Raw genomic sequence first — 13,857 nt, 5'->3', positions numbered from 1 at the left:
AGGCTGGCACTCTGCCCACCAAGAAGTTGGTCGGTCCATTTCACTAAAGCGTAACTGTCAAGCTGTGATGCGCTTTGGTGGGCAGCCAAGAGCCCTTCTTTCTCCAGGGAGGCAAGCCTCCCAGAGCAACTCAAGTTTGTGTTGCACACCACATGACCATGCTCATTGACACGCATGCCAAAGCAAAGAAGATTTCAAAGAGGAAAGAAAAGAGGAGAGCTGGCTGGTACTTCAGACTGTGATCAAGACCTACTTTGTGGCAGTGATTACCATGGACAATGCTTCTGTGGCTAAGCACAGGCCAACCATCATTTAACTTTAACTCTGGCACCAATCAAGTACAACAGGGCAATTGTGAGAAAACTCAATAGATGTAAATAACCACTATATAGGGCAATTCTGCGAGGCATAAGGGCATACACAAATAGCCTACAAAAGGCAGCTCCTTTCACAAGTGGGCAGACTTGGTAACTACAGCTGCCCAGGAACCAGGAGTCAATATCAGAACAAGGTGCATCAGATCTTCAATTCAGCTCAAATCTTTCCAGGAGGATCATGCTACCATCTTGTGCAACTGCTCCCTCTTACATTTCTAATTAAAGCTAATCTTTACTTTTCTACTTGCACTATGTTTCATCTTTATCACTTGAAGATAGAGGGCTCGTAGTTTACTTTGGGGATTTAATCTTTTAATGGTAATAATTACATTTCAGAAAATGCTGCATTATCTTCTACTTTTCTTTTCCTTCAGTCACCTGTGGACTTAGCCACGAGGAAGCTGCTTTAGGACCAGTCCACGTGGCTCTTCTTGTTGGATGGAAGCAGCTCACCAACCCTGCCTGGTGCCAAGCATGGTGCAAACACAGTTCCACCATCCTGCACAAGCCAAGATGAACAGCTTAGCATGGTCTCACTGTTCAACGGATCTATTCATCTGTAAGTATGACAAGCAAATTTTGGCACTAAACCAGCAGCTCTTCAGTTCCCCAGGAAGGCCCCAAGGGCAAAATTATATCAGCCTTTTATTTAAACCAGTGCAGTCAAACTGCAGTACAGAGGAGTTTCACCAGTTAAATGAGCCTCCAATCACACCCTCTGTGTGAGGAGCTGGCGATCAGGAGGAAGTTCCGGCTGAACTTTTGAAAAGCTGCGGATAACACTGAAAGATTTCCTTTCCTCTGTTAACTTCCATCATGTCATAAAAAATCTTTTGTGATGTAAGAATCATAACGTAACAGTTTACAGAAGTTGCTATCACATGACATTTTAATTGCTGTTACCTTTTCAGTCAACAAAGCCAAGGCAGAGCTTGTCAGCACCAAGAGAAAAGAGAATCAAGTGTGCTTCTGAAGTTTGAATTTCATTTTAAGCAAAATAAGCAGAGGCATCCAGACCACTACGTGAGGAAATTCCACACGAATCTTCTACTTCATTTTTGTAGCTCTTCACCCTTGGCTTTTCTGACATCTCTTCCAGCTAAGAAGATTAAAAAAGCCCAAATCATTTGAGATATTGCATTGCTTCTTGACATCAATCTGGTAGAGGATTTAACTGAAAAGAGCCTTTATTTTTGTACTGTGCGCATTATAGGATGGAATTGTGTTAAAGTTGTAATCTCTTTTGAACAATTATAAAAATCTCTGTATTTCCCTTTGTAGGCTGTTCTGGTTATACAAAGCATAAATGTAGTCTCTGTAAAATAAAAAATACAGCTTGGGATTTCCCTCTGGGTCCTTGTGGCATATGCTCAGGTATGTGAACTGTCAGTGGTACTACTCACATAATCAGTATAAATATAGTGGTTACAGGAAGAGAAGATGACGCCACAGATTTAATGGTAAAGGTTTTGCATAGCATATAGGAACAGCAATATACCTTAGCAGCAGTTGTGGATATGCTATGGATAGTAGCACAGTTGTGATCTCTTTTTCTCCTCACTGTGATGAAGAAAATACACTGGGACTGGATTTACGTCATCACAAATGAGAGGATTTAGCCCCACACATTTCAGTCCTGGGTATCTTAAGTAGCAGGGCAAAACCCTGGCTCTGCTGAAGTCAATAGCAAAATGCTATTGATTTCCGGGGGGCGATACCACCTCACAACTTCACAGCGTTCCAATTCTATGGTAACTAAATCCAAAAAAGAGGTATTTGAAGGCTTTTCTTAGATCTTCATCTCTTTATAGAGTTGAGATGAGTTTATCTGGAGATTTCCAGTTCTGGTATCACTTTCTTCATCAGCGCAACTAGTCTTCAGGTTTGTTGATCTCCACACCAGGACACAAAGACCACTGAAATTCCCAAGTTCTTGCAAGAGGCATGGCATTTCATCTTAGTTGCTGAGACTGCTAAACCCTCCCTGCATTGATTTCTCCACATGTGACATTCTAAATGTCTATACATCTAGAGAATACCATAGGTGCATCTAACTTAAAAACAGATAAAGCATTTATGCTTTAATTGGAATTGGTCTGATTTAGATCTTAGGCTGGCACATCTCTCCTGCCTGTTTTCCAATGTGTATTGATTGTAACAGTTTCCCAATTTAAGATAATGTGAGAAGACAGAAGCTATCTTTGCAAGATCATTACCACACACACACCACCCCAAAACAGTGCTAATGTCTGTGATGATCACAAAATGGTGACTAGTTACATTAACAAGATTTAAAAATATACAGATCAATGATGTCCTGCTATGACTTTCAAATAAAAACCTCATGTACTTTCTTCTACAGTCCCTCTAGTAGCCATTGTAATGAAGTAGGAGAAGGAGCCATGGTATAACACTCCTTCGAGCCATTCCGACTGCCCCAGACACAATTGTCCCCCTGCCCCCTGCCCCCATTTTCAGCAAAAGCATCATTCTTGTGCTGTTCGTGTAATCAGAAAGAATTTTGAGCATCTGCTTCAAAATGATTATAAATCAAGTAACTTTCATGCTCAGTTAGCTTGAAAAGATGGTGCTATTAATGATCACTATTCAAGGAAGTTCAGAATAACTACGTGAAGACATCTCTGATGTTGAGATTTGTTTTGTTTCTGAAAACAGCCGAGTGAGCAGTCTTCACTCTCACTGTTTAACATATTTCTGAGGTTACCACCCCTAAGAAATTTCAATTATTTTCATTAGCTTAGCAATAACACCAGCTTCCTCTGGAATCTGAAACAATACTGTCATTCCACAGCAACACTCAAAAGTCACTTAGCTTAGACAAATATTGGGGCCTATGAAGATGCAACACTGCTCTTACTCCTCTACTGTTTATCCAGTTTCAGAAGTCTGAAAAACCTGGTGCAAATCTACAATGCAGAAAGTGAAAATGTAAGCATTAGGTCATACTACTATTGGATTTGAAACAATGTAAGAAATGAATGTGTATAGCCTGGCAGACCTGATTTGTTCAGCAAGTTAATGCACCATGATTTCCTACATGACCCTAACCAACATCCTTTCATTTCAATAAAAACAGGAGCAACTCTGCAAAGAAAAGGCTTCCCAGAGTCAGAGGACTGATTAAATGAGTTTTTCACCTGCTAGTTACTTGCCTAGGTGCACAACGAATGCAATGCACCCCATGCATGAATACCTCATAATACCAAATTTAAAGATAAGAGGTCTGACTCATCACTCCATTGCACCAGTTTTGTGCCTACGGGGCTCCATGTTCTTCCATGGTGACTCAGTCCCAGGACTCTTCTCTCTCCAGGAAAAACATCACAAGTCATGCAGTACATGTCAGACTTAGCCATCAACTATAATGCCCATTTGTATGGCAAAATTAATTGGAATGTAACATTCCATAGCACTTACATTTTGCTGTTATGCCTAGAGATAGGAACATACATAATTACTATAAAGAGCAGCAGTTTAAAACATAGTCATTAGAATTAACCCTGTGACACATGGCAACACACTTAAGAAGCCCTGTTTAATAAAACAGTCCTTGCCAAATGTTAACAGTGTGGCTATGTGCAGGCTAAGATTAACAGCACAGAATTAAAGGAGAAGGAGATTAGTCACTCGAACAAAAAGTTTCTCCAGAACAGTTCTTATTCAAAGACCGCTGCCTTCACTTTCCTAACCCAAAGCTCCTGAAACAGAAGAAACTTTCTGGACAACTGTAAGATAGGCATTGACTATTTCTTCTGAAAGGACATGCTGTGTTTATGACAGCTATTTTTGGCTTTCAGCTACACAAATATAAAACATCAGGAGGCCGATTTTCTTCTCACAGTTTCACGTCAGTATATATTCATTGATTTCAGTGCAATTATATCTGATTATTTGCCTGGCATGGAAATTAAGACAGATCAGTGCTGACCCTTATAGGCAATTCTGAATAGACTTACGCTGGGCAAAATGGATAGGAAGAGATAATCTATTCTACAGTGTCTGACAATGTACAACTGTAGAAATCAAGGAAATCATTAATAAAGGACAAAATCTTCAAAAGCCAAACAAAACAAGAAAATCCATCCATCACCTTCCTCTAAACCTTAATAGATCGCTATCCAGCAGCTTACCATAATGTACTTTGTGCTTTTTCTCCTCTTTTCCGTTGTGGGATCCGTAGGTTACCCTAGCACACAGACATCACAGCCACATATTTGTTTCCAGGACTGAGTCCTGAGGTGCTTCCCAGAGAGCACTGAACCTGCCATGGCTGAGCCTGCATAGTTTAGCCATCCTGAGCATTGGTGCACACAATCAGTAACACACCAAGAACTGCTAGTGGAAATGATAACACACCATTGGGAAGCCACATACACAGAGTATTACATGCATGAATTATCCACTTGCTTGCAATCACAGCGTGCACACATTTGTAATTTCATATTTACTACTACCGCTACAAGACTACAGCACCTCATTTGATTACAGTTATAACTTATTAAGAGGTCAAGCCAGGAGCTGATATTTTATGTGTGACTTTTTATAGGAAGGAAAGATTTCTTTGTAAGCATACAGTTCCTTGAATTTCAACTCTGTCTTGTGATTAAAAACAAAAACAAACAAACAAAACCAAAAACCAGAACTCACATAAAACCACAAAAACATCTAGTGCACTAAATACCAACTTTGAATATATATAAGAACTTGACTGGTGACTGCAACAGGAGGGTGAAACCCAAAAATGTGTTGGTAGGATCATACTCTTGAGGAGCAACATAAAGACATGAACTTAAAATGGACATGGCACTGGCTTTTATCTCTTGCCCATTTACCCTTTGACAACCAGAAACCAGTATGACTTCCAAAATCTAGCACTCACTACACTCTAGTTACCATCATTTTTTTAGTGAAGAGGTGTCCAGTCATGTGCGCGTTCACAGGTGCGAGAGACAACCTGGTGTTCAGGTAAAAGTTATGGAAACGGCTCCACAGCTATGTTAGGGTTAAACCACAGAATCCATGCCTTTACCTCCCATTATTATTAAACTACTTTTATATCCCAACAACAAGGGGGGGAGCAGAGATGCAGCATTCAGAAGTGAACAGTAAGTTACAAAACTTCAAACGCAACACAATATATTGACAGCCGACAAGCACCAAGTTTGTGATACTGCTTTTTGATTGGTGAAACTCTCATTTTAACATCTTCTGGGTCACCAGTAACTAGGAAGGATTATCAGACAACACTGATTCCTACCAACGTTTAAAGTACTATCTAAAACATCACCCATGCTGGCAAGCGGATCCAGTGAATAACTACCGGATTCAGCTGACCGCTGCAGTCACCAGCAATAGTTAATTTCAGGAAGCAGCTACTCTTTAGCATGGGAGCGTAGTACAAGCTAGTCTGGCTGCAATGACTTAAGATTTTCACCGCCAGTTACCAAACTTTGCCAACGAGTCAGTGAACGCACAGGTAAAGGCAGGGCTGCTGTGTTATGGGGTGCCATCCTTTCTTTCCTTTTACCTCAGCTGGCCGTAAGACGTGACAGCAGCCGCGCAGGGACGGCCGGCGGCCCACCGGGTCCCCTCGCCTTGCCGAGGGACCAAGGACCCGCCGCACGGAGCGGCTGGGTGGGTCACTAGGAGATAGCCCGGCCGTGCCGCACGGCAGCGCACACTCACACACCTGCCGGGGCCCGGAGCGCCTCAGCAGGCGGCGCGAACCCGCCCCGAGGACAAGCGGGAGCGCGGCACGACCCACCCGGGCGGCCCCGGCGGGACCGGGGGGCACGGGCCGCCGACCCCACTCCTCGCCCTCCCCCTCCCGCCGAGGCCTCCCCGCCCCCGCCCCGCACACGGCGCCCCCGCGGCGCTGAGGGGGGGAAAACCCCGGGCGCCCCCCGCCCGCTGCCCCACACAGGTAAACGGCAACAGGCGGCGCCCCCCGCCCGGCACCACGCACCGGCTGCCCCGGCCGGGATCGCTACCTCAGGCAGGCTCTGTGAGCTCCCGCCGCCGCCTGCTCCCGCCGCTGCCGCCGCCGGGGCGGATCAGCTGATATTTACCTGTGAGGTAATGCACGCTCCGTAAGGTCACCGTGCACCCGCCGGCACACGGTGCCAGGCAGGAGGGACGCCGGGAGCGGGAGTTGCTTCTCCGCCGCCGCCGCCGCGCACGGCGCCGGAGCGGGGCGGCCGCGCCGCGCAGAGGCAGAGGCGGCCGCTGCCGCTGCAGCTCCTGGCACATGCTGCAGGTGTCAGCGCAGGAGCTGCCCCGCCGCCCGCCCGCCGCGCCCGACCCCCCCCCGCTGCGCATGCGCGCCCGCCACACCGCGCCGGCGCGGCGCTTCTGCGCCTGCGCCCTTCGCCGGCTGAAGCCGCCGCGAAGCCTCTGCCCGGCCCGGCGCTCCCCTCGGGGGACGCTTCCCCGCCAGCACCGCCGCTCGCGCGGGGGAGAGGGGGCGGCGGGAGGGATGACGTAGTGGGGCGTGGGGCAGGGGCGAGGCCGGGCGGCGGGCGGCGGGCCGGGGCCGGGGGGGCGCCGCCAGCCCTCCCGAGCCCCCCGCTGGGGCGCGGCTGTGCCCGGGGGGTGCGGGCGCGGGCCCCCCTCGGTCCCGGGGCGGCGGGCGGGCCGGGGGAGCGGCGCGGCGGTCGGGTCGGGAGGGATGATGTCATCCCCTTCTCCCGGGGAGGGGCGGGGCGGGGACGGCGCTTCTCCCGGCGCGGGGCGGGACGGAGCGGAGCGGAGCGGGGAAGGGGGGGCGCGACGCGGCGGCGCCTCCTCTGGGGCCGGGTGGGGGGTACCGGCTGGTTGCGGCCCTCCGGCGGTGTGAAAGCGGCACGGGGCGCGCGGTGGCTCCGGCCGTGCTGCAGCGGGTGCGTTCGGGCCGGGCGGCACCGTCCCCGCGGGTGCCCTGGCGGGGGGGGGGGGGGGAACCTTCCGCGCCCGGTCCCCGGTTCCCGAGGCCGCAGGGCGCCGGGCAGACCGCCGCTTTCGCACCGCCACGCGCGGCGCGGTGACGTACCGGGGAACGCACGTTGTGTCCAAGCCGCGGCCGAAGCCGGCCGCTCCCCCGGCCGGGGGCCGTGCGGGGCGCGGGGGGGGCTGTGCGGGGCGCGCGGCGCTGCGGGCGCTCGGCGCGGGCACGGCCGCGAGGCTGGCGCGCGAGTGTGTGGGCGCCTTCCCAGCGCGTCCGGCTGGGAAAGGGATGAGCAGCGAGAGCTGCCGGTCTCGAACCAGCACGTTCAGGCTTGGCGAAGGAGTCGAACTGTCTCTGCTGCTGAAGTTCTCTGACCCGCCCTGGGGGGGGGGGAGGGGGGGTTCCCCTCGCCGGTCGCGTAAACCGTCGGGATTAACCATAGAGCTGTAACGCGCAGGTACCCGAGGAGAAAATTGGGAACCTTTCAGAAAAGCAGCCCCATGTTTTCTTTCCTCCATCATGTATTACCTGAAAATAAAACACAGCTATCCGCATTAGAAATGCGATGTGCAGTCTTTAAAACAATGATATTTAGGAGTTGGGTGGGGGGTTTTCTCTTCAGCTTTCACAGATTTTCTGACCCGCTCACGGAGACAACTAACTGTATGTACAACTGTTTAGCTACAATACTTAACCTTGAGCTCAGGTAACGCTTAAGGGTCTGGTTCCTGCTCATCACATGGTGTCAAGAGGACTGAAGGCTTTTGAGGCGCTACAACATCAGTCCTGTGTCGGGACTGATGCTTTGACTAGTTGGAAGGCAACAGGAGGAGACCCCGGATTTGTCTGGAGAAGCAGAAAAGGGAAAAGGGGGAAGGTCTGATCATGCTGGAGGCCCCAGTGTGCCTTGTTAAGATAGCTAGGGCACTGCGTTACCCAGCTGCGTGCAAGTACTTAAGAACGTGATAATCCTCATTTAAAAAGCAGTGTGAGGGGTTGAGCACAGGAGAAGGGCATTGTGCAGGCAACGCTGCATTCTCACACCGATGCCTTGTTACACCACTTGCAGTAACTGTCCCCCTCACGCTGCTGACATAGTGGGAAGAAGCAGTGAGAAGAGGATGAGAATGCGATTGAGGTGTAGTAGCTACTACAGAGTGGCCCGATGGTACCCTCTGTCTTGGTAAGACACACCAGGAATGTGGTAGGGATGGAGTGCGTAAGGTGACACAGCTGCTGAAGTAAGGTGTGAGGTCGGGGAGAACAAGGGGATTGAAATGGGAGCTTGAAATGAAGCGCAGTGGGTGATGGAAAGCCGGCAGGGAAGTCTGTGTACCTGCAGAGTGTATCAGTTGTGGAAGCTGATTATTATTACCAGAGTATAGTAGAAAAATGCAGGGAAAAGGCAGCATCACAGAGGATGAAGTGAGTGAGCCTGCAGCAAGGGATTCTGTCACTGTAGTGATGAGGTAAGGGAAGACTTGCGTTTCAACAGAGACATTTAAACAACAGTAACGTTACTGGAAAGGAAGAGTGACACATGAAGAGGATCAGACCACAGGAGAATCTGTCCTTAAAATCTCGGTTTCCAGCTCACCAGAGAATATGCCAGCAGACCATGATGCTCAGTAGGGATCCAGTTAAGACATTAACGGGGCTGAGGATGTTCATAGCTTTCTGGGCTGCTAACCCAGGAAAAGATGCTGTAAATTATAGCTTCTGAGGCTTTGTCAGGGAGTGTCGCTTCATTTCTTGAAATTATGGACTAAATTCATCACTGTTTTAACATGGCACTAAATTATTTGCACTTATGGGCAGTTCCACCACAATAAACCATAATCTTTCATTTGCTACAACATGCCCTTCCAAGGCTAAGTGGCCAAAGGATGCCCGATTCTATGGCTCACAGACCCAGCTGTGATGGTCTTTGCGTGGCAGGAGAGGTAACATTTTCAAGGGGGATCAAGACCAGAGTTAGCAGACTGCTTTTCAACAAACTGGCATTGCCTAGAAGGCAGAATTCACATAGAGAAGTACTTTGATTCCTGGCAGAGCACAGCAGAAGCAGGACATTAGGGCTTTATGCTCCTCTAGGTGTTGTTAGCAGTCTTGGGACTGCTAACAGACATGTGTGCCTGCATGATGGAGCTGCTGCCACATAAGGAAAGTTATTTTGTTCAGGGTGCACCATACATCAATGTATTCTAAGAGTTTTCCTCAAATGTCCAGTTTGTAGGAAAGCAATGTGATTATTTGGTTTGCTTGAAATGAATGAAAACCAAACCAAAAGTGAAAGGCTCTGCTAAAAAAATCCAGCTTCTTAGCCAGTCTCATGGAGATGCTGATGGTACAAATGCAAATGCAGATTTGTTACGGGGCAGTCTGAGGGTTGCCTGCAACTCTAAGATCTATTTCAGACATCTTTTCCTTGCAGGAGAGGCATTGGCTTCTGTCTACCAGAGCAGGCTTCTCTCTGCAATCACACACCTGAAAACTTTTGTCCCTTCTTGTACCTGCAAAGCAACACACTCTATTTGCTGATCCTTTATACAGATCTAGAGCAGTTCCTCTAGGAGCTGCCTCTTCATGTCCCTTTATGGGGAAGCATTTGAATAATGTCACAAGATAGAAAATACTCTGAAGTTTGTTAGCTTCACCTGGGTTTGTCATCAACTCTAGTCAAGTGCAAGCATTAATCAAATTAAAGGTTCATTCTAGCCAGGTGCAAGGTCAAGCTCCAGATCACAAGGCTGGAAAACAAGAATGACTGGGAGTCATTTAAACTAAAAACGTCATTCTAGGGCAAATGTAACAACAGGTTCTTCCTTTGCTGCCCTATTATATTTCACCTTGAGTTTTGTAAAATGTCTCATCCAGAAAAAACACAGGAGCCTAATTTGCACCTGTACTGTGTGGCTTGGCTTGTTCCCTCCATGCACAAGAGTGTGACCAGCTGTGGTTTTGTTTGAAGTTCAAAGTAGTTCCTGCACTCCTGACCTTTCTGCTGCACCATCTAAGCAAGCTGTCCTATCACACATTGACCAGCTCTTCTTTCCAGCCAGCAATTCATAAGGGAGTTTACAAACCCTTTACTAGCTTTCCTGCATTTTACGTTTAATAATAACATTAAAAGCTATGAGCTCTGTAACAGCCCTCTCAAGTTTTCCATACGTAGCCAATTTCCTCTTGGGTAACAGAAATGGTTCTCTAACATTGAAGATGACAGACATGAGAACGACACATTTTGACCAAGCAGCTCTCCCACCATTTGGTGTCAGCTTCTGGAGTTCCTAATTTGACATCTCCCTGCTCCGCCCGCTGCTGAAAAATGAGAGAAGATCACACCTCCTACATCTAAGAGAGTGTGAGGAGAGCAGGAATCACACTAGACAGTGCTGATCTTAATGTCACTGTTAACAAATCTAATCTTTCCCTAGTTCATCTATCACTGTGCCAAGCAGGCATCCTTTTGTACGATTAAGTGCCTGTGAAATCAAATAATAAACTTAATATGTTCCATTTGGGTATATTATCCAAACTGGACTGTTGGATACATCATCATTACTATGATATTTGACTTGTCGGAAATGCCAGAATACAGATAATAATAGTAAAAATACGGACACTGTATGTTAGTCGTTGCCTTGACTCATTACAGGACAGAGAATAAAGTTCATACTGCACTCTGGAAAAATGCCGTGCTTGACACTGAGATGTCACAGAGAGAAACAGGATTTCTAGTACATAGAAATAAAATAATTTAGTGGGAAATATGCTGGCAGAAAACTACAAAACACTTTGTATGCTGTATTATTGTAATTTTTTCATTAATAATTTTATTTATTCACTCCTTAGAAGAAGGAAATGGTGTTGACTACTCAGCGTCAAATTATGTGTGTAACTCTGAGCTTTCTTAATGACCTGGAAGTTAAAATTGTGACTAAGTCTGTTACTAAATTAGTAGCTTTGTGGTAACTGTGTGAATTTTATTCAGAATAGGATGGTAGTCCCAGAGAGGTCACGCTGTACCAGAAATACATTGCAACAGACGTTTATTTGCTTGCAAAATGAGGGGACTATTCACATCTAACACTTCTAAAGCACCTTCTGGGAGTATTGCTTACCTACTCCAAGGGGAGTTTAAAACCTTTTTAGTGGCAATTGTTACTAGCCATTACTTGGCACTGGTGAAACCAGGAGACATCTGCCTTCCCTTGGTTTGATGCTGCCATGGTGTGACTGCTTTTCAGCTGAGCTCTGATGTGTTCCCACCCTCTCCGTACGAGTCTAGTCTGTCTACCAGAGAAAATAATGGGCTTGAAGGGAATCTGAGAGGAGCACAACTGTTTTAGAAAGGCGGACAAATGCATACCACAGGAGGCTGCAAGGAAGCAGAGCGATTTTTCACCAAATGCTATTCTTTCAAACAAACAGATTTCAGGTTGTCTGAGAGGATGAAACTGTAAAGGTCGCCAGTTACAACAGTAGAAGATTTAATTCCCTCTAAGTTTTTTCCTTCAATAAATAATACACTCTAGCAGTGGCACTCATCTTATGAGAGAGTGAAAACTTTATGCTACAAAATTATCGTCAGCTGATATATGCAAGTTTATGACTGTTATTTGCATTAATGTAGTATATAGTGTATTACTGTGCTGCTGTGCTCTACATCTTGCAAATGCAAAAGCTTTAACTTTAAAGAGTTTGGAAGCTGGATATTGTAACGGTACTTTGGAACAATGTAGGGCTTTACAGAGACTTTAATTTATTAGCACATCACTGCTGTCTGTGCCAAACAGCTAAATAGTATGCAGCATTTTAAAATGGAAAGTGAAGTTTAACATGTGTATCATCAAGACCTTTACAAATATTGAGGAAGTCAGTGGTGTATCTGTGGAGATAACGTGATGCTGCTGCAGGAACACAGGGTGGGGATTCGGCAACTGGGTTTCCCTTGCCAGCCCAGCCTGAGCCCAGTGTTGCCCTGGGCACAGCCCTTGCCTTTTCATTCTTCCACCTGCAGAAGGAAAAGGAGGGGTTCCTTGTAAATGCCTTAAGATCTGCAAAGGAAAAATGGGAGCTATCCTTATGGTAACTAGGTATATCCACACCCTCCATCTAAAATAGTTATAAGGAAAGTTTATAGAAGCAGACACTTGAAAGAACAGAGTCCCACGCTTCAAACATGGGCACATACAGGATGTGAATATAAAGCTGTATGGTCTTGAGAGGATAACATGTTCATGAATGTTGGCTCTACTACTCTAGAGAAGCCAAAGGTGCTTTGTCAGTTGTATACACACCATATTGCCTGACAGGGAGCTACTGTGTGACCGCACAGCCTCCCTTCTGCCCTTGTGACCGCAGTGAGCCCTGGACCATAGAAATATCCTTCTGCACTTCCCAGTTCACTTGCAAACAGCACCGGGATCACACAAAAGCAGCTGTACAGAAAGGGATACAGGGACAAAGGGGGCCTGACCAAGGAGGATGCAGAAAGGGACAAAATGAGTCACAAGGGACAAATTGTAATGACAAATTTGAAAGGATGTTAGAAATGGGGGAAGGCTGAAGGAAGGTGCAGAACTTACTTAGTGCAGAACGAGAAGAGAAGCAGGTGACACCAAGATTGACATATTCAATGGATTTTAGTCACAAACAAGGTGCTGGTACCCAGAAACTTAGCATGCTTTATTTTAACAGGTGTGTAGAGAAGTCCAAACTCAAGAACAGGCTACATTCTAAATGTTTAAGAAATGTAGAATTTAAGAAATGTAGAATTTCTACTAGAAGAAAAATCCCAGTGGATAAACATAGTACCTGTCATTAAAAAGGGGGAAAGGAAGAAAATAGGGACTTTCAGGGGAGTGAGGCTAGGACTGTCATTGAGAAACATTTTACAACAAATACAGTTTGTTTCTAAACATGTAGAATACAGTCAGGCAACAAAGACTTTTGAAGAACAAATACTGTTAAATGGATCTAATCTCTTTAGGACAAGCAGCCTAGTGCCATAGGCACCTACCCCTATTGCTGCTGATGATATGATAACTCTGGGAAGCATTCAGGAGGTGCCTTTCTTTCCCCTTCTGTTATGGAAACTCTGCACCCACAAAACACTTCATGTCTGCAGAAGTCCATCCCTTTCTGTGGGTGCTGGATTTACTGGGCAAGAGCTGCAAAGATCCTGCATACAAGTTAATTCCTCCATACCCTCTGACTGTGTCTGAGGGAAGGTGGTCAGCTGAAACCCTGCTGCTGTTTTGTTAGGACAAGGTAATTTGCTGCCTACATAGGTAAGGCAGATGCCTGGCAGTTGGGTATGGGCTGCATGAATTGACTTGGAAGGTAGAGTCTGTAAGCTGTGTACACTGGGCATCCCTGACCTAGCTGGTGTATGGTAAGCATCAGATGTGAGCAAGGCTTTTAAAAAGCTTTTGATGTAGTCCCACATGATGTTATGTGCTGAACTAAAACAAACCATGAGGCCAGGCTAAAATCACTCGGCAGTCTGGTAGGTGCACAAGTGCTTGAAAT

General features: G+C 46.7%; 1 protein-coding gene across 5 annotated transcripts in view; it reads right to left on the bottom strand.

The window, feature by feature from the left end:
* DTNA (dystrobrevin alpha) overlaps positions 1–6,670 on the bottom strand; it is a 233,837-nt gene extending 227,167 nt beyond the window's left edge. For all 5 annotated transcript variants that reach the window (XM_040586902.1, XM_040586907.1, XM_040586906.1 and 2 more), the window contains exon 1: positions 6,467–6,670. The gene's annotated coding sequence lies outside the window, so the exon portion shown is untranslated. The remainder of the gene's footprint in view (positions 1–6,466) is intronic.
* Between the last annotated feature and the right edge of the window lie 7,187 nt (positions 6,671–13,857).

This window comes from Falco naumanni, chromosome 3 (assembly GCF_017639655.2).
Source record: "Falco naumanni isolate bFalNau1 chromosome 3, bFalNau1.pat, whole genome shotgun sequence".
In the NCBI taxonomy this organism is placed as follows: domain Eukaryota; kingdom Metazoa; phylum Chordata; class Aves; order Falconiformes; family Falconidae; genus Falco; species Falco naumanni.
Note: the sequence above shows the minus strand (reverse complement) of the source record. Positions and strands in the feature narration are given on the sequence as shown.